We start from the raw sequence: 9,136 nt of genomic DNA, 5'->3' as shown, positions 1-9,136 counted from the left end.
CGGGCCAGCGCGCGGATCGCCAAGGGTGCCACGGGCCTGACCCAGCAGCAGAAGGCGCAGGCGCCTCGCGCAGCAGTTGGAGTTCATCTCGAGGCCGGAGCACTTCACGCCGGAGATCCAGGAGCGCTGCATCAACAGGTTCAAGACTCCGCTTGGGAAGCTGACGGCAAAGCTGGTGAGGGCTGCTGGGGTGCACGCCAAGGCCTCAATCAACTTGCCATATGAGGGGCTCGCCGCCCTGGCCGGCGAGGAGGCTGGACTGCCCGTCTGAGGCGGCACGTGGACTAGTCATGGGTCTTCACCTCCGACATGATAGTTTGCCAGATCAGTAGGATTATGCTTTGTTTCGGGCCGTCCTGTGACCGCGCCGTAGTTTCGCTCTGTCCCGCGCCATTCTGTGACCGCGTTGTCGATGTTGTTGTTTTTCCTTCCCAAGCGTGCCCGCCGGCCGCTCGTAGCCCTGTACCGGCCAACGTTGATGTTCTTCAAAGTGGCACTGCTCGTTGTTCGAGCGTGTCTTCTGAAGAAAATATGCCCTAGAGGCAATAATAAAGTTATTATTTATTTCCTTATATATCATGATAAAAGTTTATTATTCATGCTAGAATTATATTAAACCGGAAACATGATACATGTGTGAATACATAGACAAACAGAGTGTCACTAGTATACCTCTACTAGACTAGCTTGTTAATTAAAGATGGTTATGTTTCCTAACCATGGACAAAGAGTTGTCATTTGATTAACAGGATCACATCATTAGTTGAATGATCTGATTGACATGACCCATTCCATTAGCTTAGCACCTGATCGTTTAGTATGTTGCTATTGCTTTCTTCATGACTTATACATGTTCCTATGACTATGAGATTATGCAACTCCCGTTTGCCAGAGGAACACTTTGTGTGCTACCAAACGTCACAACGTAACTGGGTGATTATAAAGGAGCTCTACAGGTGTCTCCGGCCAAAAAGGTGGACGCGACTTCGATGGCGGATTACAGGCCGATTAGCTTACTCCATAGTGTGGTTAAGCTGTTCATGAAGGTGCTTGCGATGCGTCTCGCTCGGCGGATTGACGAGCTTGTTGGCCCGGCCCAGTCTGCGTTCATCAAAGGGCGCTGCATCCAACATAACTTCATGTTCGCCCGAGGGATGGCACGCCATTTCCACCGTGTCAAGCGCGCCATGCTTTTCGTCAAGCTCGGCATCGCCAAAGCTTTCGACAGCGTCTCCTGGCCATATCTGCTTGACATGCTCCGTGCTCAAGGTTTTGGCCCGAGATGGTGCGATTGGATCTCCATGCTCCTTGCCACCTCCTCGTCACGTGTTCTGATCAATGGGGTGCCTGGCCGGCCCATAATTCACTTTTGCGGATTGCGTCAGGGTGAGCCTCTGTCGCCGTTCCTTTTCATCCTCGCCATGGAGCCCCTTCAACGGCTTCTCGATGTCGCAGTGGACACAGAGGTCATCTCCAAGCTCCAGGATCAGCTGCCGCAGCTGCGGGCTTCCCTCTACGCCGACGATGTGGCTCTCTTCCTCAACCCCGTGAAGACCGAGCTGGCAGCTCTCCGCTCCATTCTCACTGCTTTCGGTCTGGTTTCCGGGCTTAAGGTAAACTTTGAGAAAAGTGCCGTCCTTCCCATAAGGTGCGAGCAGTTGGACGTGCACGACGTGATCTCGCCTCTGAGGGCTAGGGTTGAGAGCTTCCCCTGCAAAATTTTGGGGCTGCCATTGTCGCTCAGGGCCTTGCGTAAAGTGGACCTGCAACCGCTGCTGGACAAGCTCCGCGCACGCTTGGCGCGCTGGAAGGCCAGGCTGCTCACCCTTGCGGGGAGGCTGGTTCTCCTCAACTCCGTCCCGACTGCTTTCACCATATACTGGTCGGCCGTCTATGCGCTCCCGCCATGGGTTCGTAAGGAGCTAGATCGGCTGCGGCGTGCATGGCTATGGCGGGGGAAGGAGGTCTGCCATGGCGGGCACTGTAAAGTCGCGTGGAGCCGCGTTTGCCGCCCGCGGGACTTTGGCGGGCTCGGTATCGTCGACCTGGAGCGGTTCGGCGTGGCGCTCCGCCTCCGCTGGCTCTGGGCGGAAAGGACCTCGGTTGTCCCCTGGCAGGGTTTACCGGTCCCGGTGACACTTGCGGAACGACATATGTTTGCGGCAGCATGTGCGGTCACCGTTGGGGATGGCAACCGGGCCAGTTTCTGGTATGATAGCTGGCTGCCCGAGGGCGCGCCGCTCGTGATCGCCCCTGACCTATTCAAGGCCTCAAGACGCAAGGCGCGCTCCGTGCGTCAGTCACTGTTAGGGAGCAGATGGATCCAAGACCTGCGTGGCCGGGTGACCACCAACATGCTGCCTTCCTTTGTCAGGCTATGGGCATGTGTCAATTCCCGGCAGCCGCTCTCCCCCGGCACCACGGATTCTTTCCGCTGGAGGCTAACGGAAAATGGTGTCTACACGACGGCCTCCGCGTATAGGCTATTCTTCATCGGATCCACTACTTTCCCATTGCGGCAGGAGATCTGGAAGGCCTGGGCTCCGCCCAAACTCCGTACCTTTGCATGGCTGCTTGCCCAACAGCGATCCTCACAGCCGACCGCCTACTTGCCCGGCAATGGCCCAATTCCTATTTTTGCCCGCTATGTAAGCGGAGCCTCGAGACATCGGTGCATCTCATGAAGGAATGCCCTTGGGCACGACAACTATGGGAAATGGTGGCGCACCGTTTCGCTGTCGCGGAGCTAAATCCGGCCGCATGGACGCTGGATACGCCATGGATCGACTGGATAAGCTGCATGAGTCGCGCGCCTTCCACTCGGAAGCTGGCGAAGTCGGTTATCCTTCTGGTTTTTTGGTGGATTTGGAAGGAGCGCAACATGCGCATTTTTGGCGGTGCCACGGAACGCTCGCCGCGGCAAGTCTTGCACCTCCTGCTATCGGAGGCATGCGACTGGGCGCTGGCAGGAGGCCGGCACCTAATTTTGCGAGAGTAGCCCATTTATTTTCTCTCTTTCTCTTTTGCTTTCTCTGAATTTCTTGTTCCGCAAGCTAATGCGTTAGCCTGCACCTGTACTCGGCGTTCTCTCGCCTCCCCTTCTAATCAATGAAATACGCAGCTCTCCTGCGTTTATTTCAAAAAAAAAATGCTTAAGGTAATTGATGTTTGGTATTGTGTAGTACTGAATGAATCTATTCTATATATGTAGTAAAGGAAACAAATGGATTGAATCGAATGGTCGTCGGTAAAATGTACTGTAATTTGGTTGCTTGCCAGGCCGTCAGAAACAAATGGATTTCTGAACTTTGAAGGGTACAAGTAAGTGCTAGTATAAAGCAGCTAGTTGAAATACAACTTGTTCGCCGAGAAACAACCTGACTGGCCTCCTTCTCACCAATTACAATGATCGAACTTTGCTCTACAGTCACCATTGCCCTAATGCTTTCGAAATTTCCCTAATGATGAAACAAGACATGTTATCGTATTATCGACCTCTGATGGTACTAGTAGTACTACCATAAGTATGCAAGGCATGTAAAACGATCTTATACTATTTCTTTACATAGGGAGTACTTGTCAAGATGAAAAATACTGAAACACACACTCTAATTAGCTTCGCTAACTAAACTAGAGGTTAGCCAGTTTCCTACTCCTCTGTTTTTTTCCCAGAAACAGAGCAGAGCAGAGCAGGTCCTCTGTTTTTGCTGGATGCACAACATATATTATAACTGAATAATATCCCCCACTTGGCATCTTCATCTTATTAGCTAGCTTCATCAACATCACCCTTGAGAGATGTAATTAGGTGCCGCCCACGTGGCATCTTCTCTTCTGGTACGCGTGCCCTTTTGTAACCTTGGCTTTTCTACAGCCGCAGCGCAGCAAGATTACTTTGATGAGTTGTAATAGAAGAAAGTAGCTACAAACTATCAGTTGCGATTGCAGAATCAAATTCTTTAATAAAAAACAATATCTACTTACCATACATACATCATAACGAGGCAAGAAAGGTTTGCATAAAATGTGCACTCGCCTGCCAATAACTACTCCCTCCGTTCCCAAATATAAGTCTTTCTAAAGATTCTAACAAGTGACTACATACGAAACAAAATAAGTGAATCCACACTCTAGAATATGTCTACATACATCCATATGTTGTAGTCCATTTCAAATGTCTAAAAAGACTTATATTTAAAAACGGAGGGAGTATAACGAATGCATGAGATTAGTGGCGGAGCTACATTCATTATTGAGGGACTCCCCAAGCATGAAGTTCAGATGGTCCAACATTTAGCTGAGATTTCAGTTCGTGTTAATGGAATGGAATGGGAATAACAATAATGCCGTGGTTGGTGTGCTCTCACTTGTGTCGCTCCACTGAACCGGAACAAAATGGTGGCACTGAATCTCTGCCGAAATGGTAAACTGCCGCTAGGTCAAGTCGTTTCTGTATATCCACATAGCTTTAGCTAAAGCGTGCGATCATGACGAAAATCATAGCAGATCTGAATATATACCCTTGCTTTACCAAGGCGAAGCTTATTGGCGAGTTGATCAATTAGTGGCCTAAAGTAAACATGGATCAACACTTATATATATTAGCCTTCTCAATCAACTAGCTACGGATCAGATGCACGATGGAACACATGATTCCCATTTTCTCTTTTGGATTATAATATATATATATATGCACTACGAAAGTGCCACAATTAAAAGTCTTTGCTTCAACAAAAAAATCCTGAAAGAAAATGACGCGCCAGCAGAAATGAGAATGTGACTGGTCGACTAGAAATTTTAACACAAATCAGCAGAAATAAGTTGTCTAAATGTGTAATTTGGGTAAGTGTGATTTTGTGGGATAATGAAGAAGGCGAAGCGGAGCCCCGAGGTAGAGCCGGGCACACGCTGCGTCTAGTGGCAGCAGGGCGTATGGAAGTAGGCGAGACCGAGCCGAAGCCGGACACGCTACGGACGAGTCCGAAGGTTGATCGATGCGGGTGGGGGAGCCTTTTAGTATTGGTTCCTGCTTGTATTATACACCGATCTCGCTGAAGTCGGGAGATGGCATGGCGAGTGGCAGCGAGCAGAGGACGATTTGAGGAGAAGAAAAGTTGGAGGAAGAAGAAAGGACGGGTGTTGGATCTTAAATTGACGGCCTAGAAAATCGACTTACCAAACCGGAAAGAAAGTTTTCAAGCGACTTACGTAAAGTCGGACCCACATTTTAATACTTTAGGGGAATTTTGAAACTTTTTGGAAATCTGAAATTTCACATGATGGGAATGGGAGATAGAAGCCGAACAGTTTTTTGCTATGTGGAGCAGTGGTCGTAAGAGGGAAACAGCGTGCAGCTGCGTGGTTATTGAATTGAAACACGCTGATCTTGGTCTTGGTTCTGTGCTGTTGCGCTTTAGCTTTTGAGCTATATATCTTTATTTTGCTGCAAACAGACTAGTAAGTGATGACATGCAATGAGGAGTATAAGTTGGCATTCGTTCATGCCATCCCAGGGTAGCTAGCTAGCTCCACCATCCATCCATCCATCCATTCATCCATCATATCGATAGAGAAGAGCATGACCACGCCCAGCTCGCAATTCTACTCACGGCCGCCGCCGCCGCCAGTAATCCTACTAGTCTTAGTCGTCCTTGCCGCCATGGCCATCATTGCTGAAGCTGAAGCTGAAGCTCAAGCTCAAGGGGAAGGGGAAGGGGGTTGCCTCCACAAGTGCGGCGACATCGACATCCCCTTCCCCTTCGGCATCGGCGTCGGCCCGGGCTGCTTCCGGCATGGCTTCGAGGTGTTCTGCTCCTGCTCGTTATATCTGCAAGTGCTGGGACCATTACGATGGCAACCCATACATTGCAAACGGATGCCAAGGTACATATGATATTACATACTCCTACATTCATACATGCAATGCAAGAAACAAACTGTCCATTACCAACTCGTTAACGTGTTGATGATTCTTCAGACATCGATGAGTGCAAGCAACCCCAAGTGTATCCATGCTCGACTCACGGGATCTGCAAAAACAGGCCCGGAGGCTATGACTGTCCATGCAAATTCGGAATGAAAGGCGACGGCAAAGCCGGAACCTGCACACATGTATTCACTCCAGCAGCAAAGGCGACTGTGGGTAAGCTACTACTACACCGCACCTGCACTTTTTTCTATTTGTCTCACCTAAATCAATTACTTCAAGCAGGACCTTGCTTCCACCTATAATACTCCTAGTATATATCTTCATGCTCCTGCAACTCTAAATCAACAACATATATTTATATACATATATATTTTTAGAAAAGGAGGAATGCCCTCGGCCTCTGCATCAGAATAGTGCATGCAACCATTTATTAAAAACAGGTCCAAAAAGTCTCAGTACCAGAACAAGCTCTGTCAGAGCTGAAAAATAAAAAGTAAAGTCAGCCACAACCGGCGAAAATAGAAACAGATGACTAAACACCTATCCTATTACATGACCGCCATCCAAACCGGTCGAAGATATCCCGACTATCATCACCCATCGGGTAGACCCAGTAACCAAAGGCACACTGGCTTCCATAGGAATGAGAAGCGACCACATACGGATCAAAGCAGTGGCCCTGAAGATAACCTGCAAAAAAATTAATACGAGTTTGCCTGTTAAAAACCATGTTGTTCCTAAAGTTCCATATAGCCAATAGTAATGCATGCACATACTCCTACACAAATATGTTCCGCCGTATTCGTCTCTACTCCATTTAGCCACGTCCCAAATAGTGTGTGAATACTATTTGGAGGTGAGATATTGAAGGCTATATGCACTGAGCGCCATAAAACTTTGGTCATCGGACAATCGAGAAAGAGGTGTTTGATATTTTCATCATGCTCACAAAAGCTACATGTCCATGAGCCCTCTCAATTACGTTTTGCCAACTTATCCTTAGTCAGAATCACCTCCTTGTGAACAAACCACATGAAGACCTTGATTCTTAATGGAACTTTGATCTTCCAAATATGTGAAGATTTTGGGATTGGACCGGAATTAATTAGATCCAAATACATTGCTTTCACAGAGAAAATTTCATTAGTAGTTAACTTCCAGTGATACTCATGAGACAAGTGCACATCCATCAACCTTCTGACTAAATGGAGCCAAGCTTCCCAACGGTCTCCAGCCAAAGATCTCCTGAATCGAATATTTAGAGGGTTGGAGTGTAACACCGTAGCAACATAAGCCTCTTTACGTTGTACAATATTATAGAGAGAAGGATATTGTGTGGCTAAAAGCGTCTCCCCTAACCACGTATCCTTCCAGAATCTCGTCGAAGTATCATTTCCAATGATAAATTTGGTTCTATGGAAGAAGTCTGATTTCATTCTCATCAGACCCTTCCAAAAAGGCGAGTCACTGGGTCTAGCTGTAACCTGGGCTAAGGACTTAGACTCCTAGTACTTACTGCGCAGAATCTGGGCCCACGTGCCTTCGGTCTCTACAGATAACCGCTACAGCCATTTGCTGAGCAGACGTATAGAAACACATCTATGACATAGCAACTGTCTGTTCATCTCTTGATGCATACAAAGCCGCATATATATGTAATTGTTTCAAAGGATCAACATGTCGGCTCTACTTCTTAATTCCTATAAATCACCTGACTTTATTGTACAAGCTACATGCTTTCCTTGTCCCTTGCACACTTTCCTCGGAGTTTCAACCCCTTGGCAGTCTTGATTTAGATTTATTTTTCTTCTGGTAGTTCTAGTGGTAATTTGATTATATTCCATTTACTTCTTATACTAAACATTTTTTGCTAGATTTGTAACTGCTAATTTAGTGACATGCATAAACCAAGTTTGTTTCTTGTCCATCTAGGTGCAATAGGTGGTATTCTTCTTATGATGATTCTATCGTTTCTTCTTATTCTTCGCAAAGAGAAAAAGAAGGGGCAAGAATTCTTCAAAAAGAACGGCGGACCTACATTAGAGAAGGCAAATGTCATAAAACTTTTCAAAAAGGAGGAACTCAAGCCAATTTTGAAGAGTAGCAACTTGATCGGTAAAGGTGGCTTTGGTGAAGTTTACAAGGGCCATCTTGACAATAAAGAAGTTGCAATAAAGAAGCCGATCAGTGGTAGTGTGCTAGAGAATGAACAATTTGCAAATTGAGTCATCATCCAAACTCAAGTCATCCACAAGAACATTGTTAGGCTCATTGGTTGTTGCCTTGAAGTTGATGCCCCCATGCTGGTCTACGAGTTTATCACCCAAGGTAGCCTCCATGACAATCTTCACAGCAACAAGAACAATGTAGCTCTCAACTTGGATGCACGTTTAAGTATTGCTGCACAGTCAGCGGATGGTCTAGCTTATATGCACTCAAAAGCAAATATTAGAATTCTACACGGTGATGTCAAACCAGCAAATATACTCTTGGATGATAACTTTGTACCCAAGATTTCAGACTTCGGCATATCCAGGTTGATTGCGAGAGACAAGCAACACACCGGATCAGTCATCGGCGACATGAATTATATGGATTCGGTATATCTTCAGGAAGGCCTCCTCACCGAAAAAAGTGATGTCTATAGTTTCGGAGTTATGATCCTGGAGCTTATCAGCAGCAGGATGGCCATACGTTCCGACAATAATATCTTGGTAAAGAGCTTTCTTGAAGCCCATAAGAAACAGAAGAAGGCCACCGAGTTTTTTGACAAGGAAATAGCGATGCCAGAAGATTTGGAGCTTCTTGACAGTCTTGCGGTTATGGCCGTGGAGTGCCTTAGTCTGGATGTAGATCAAAGACCAACGATGATGGAGGTAGCTGAGCGGCTACACATACTGAGTCGATCACGTAAGATGCAAGATGTTTGTCACTAAGCTATTTTTGGTGAAATCCTTAAAACATGAGCAGCAGTGGAGGTCTCCTTTGGTCAGAACAAAATTGGTAACTGTGTTTTCAAGGTGGCCGCATGCTTGTACGATGTATCTGTAACCATATTTCTAAGATGGCAGTACGTTTGTACGCTGCACTACATTTTTTTTACCAAAATTGTAACCGTGTTTTGTTTTGAATAATTTGGATTGCTTACTACATGTGTCACGTGGTAAATTGTACCCATGTTACAGATAACACGTTATGTTTCCTTGC

At 46.8% G+C, this 9,136-nt stretch overlaps 1 pseudogene; it reads left to right on the top strand.

The window, feature by feature from the left end:
* Positions 1-5,545: 5,545 nt before the first annotated feature.
* Positions 5,546-8,995, top strand: LOC119331795 (annotated as a pseudogene).
* The last annotated feature ends 141 nt before the right edge of the window (positions 8,996-9,136 follow it).

The sequence above is a fragment of the Triticum dicoccoides genome, chromosome 7A (assembly GCF_002162155.2).
Source record: "Triticum dicoccoides isolate Atlit2015 ecotype Zavitan chromosome 7A, WEW_v2.0, whole genome shotgun sequence".
Lineage (NCBI taxonomy): Eukaryota > Viridiplantae > Streptophyta > Magnoliopsida > Poales > Poaceae > Triticum > Triticum dicoccoides.
This window is presented reverse-complemented; position numbering and strand designations above follow the sequence as displayed.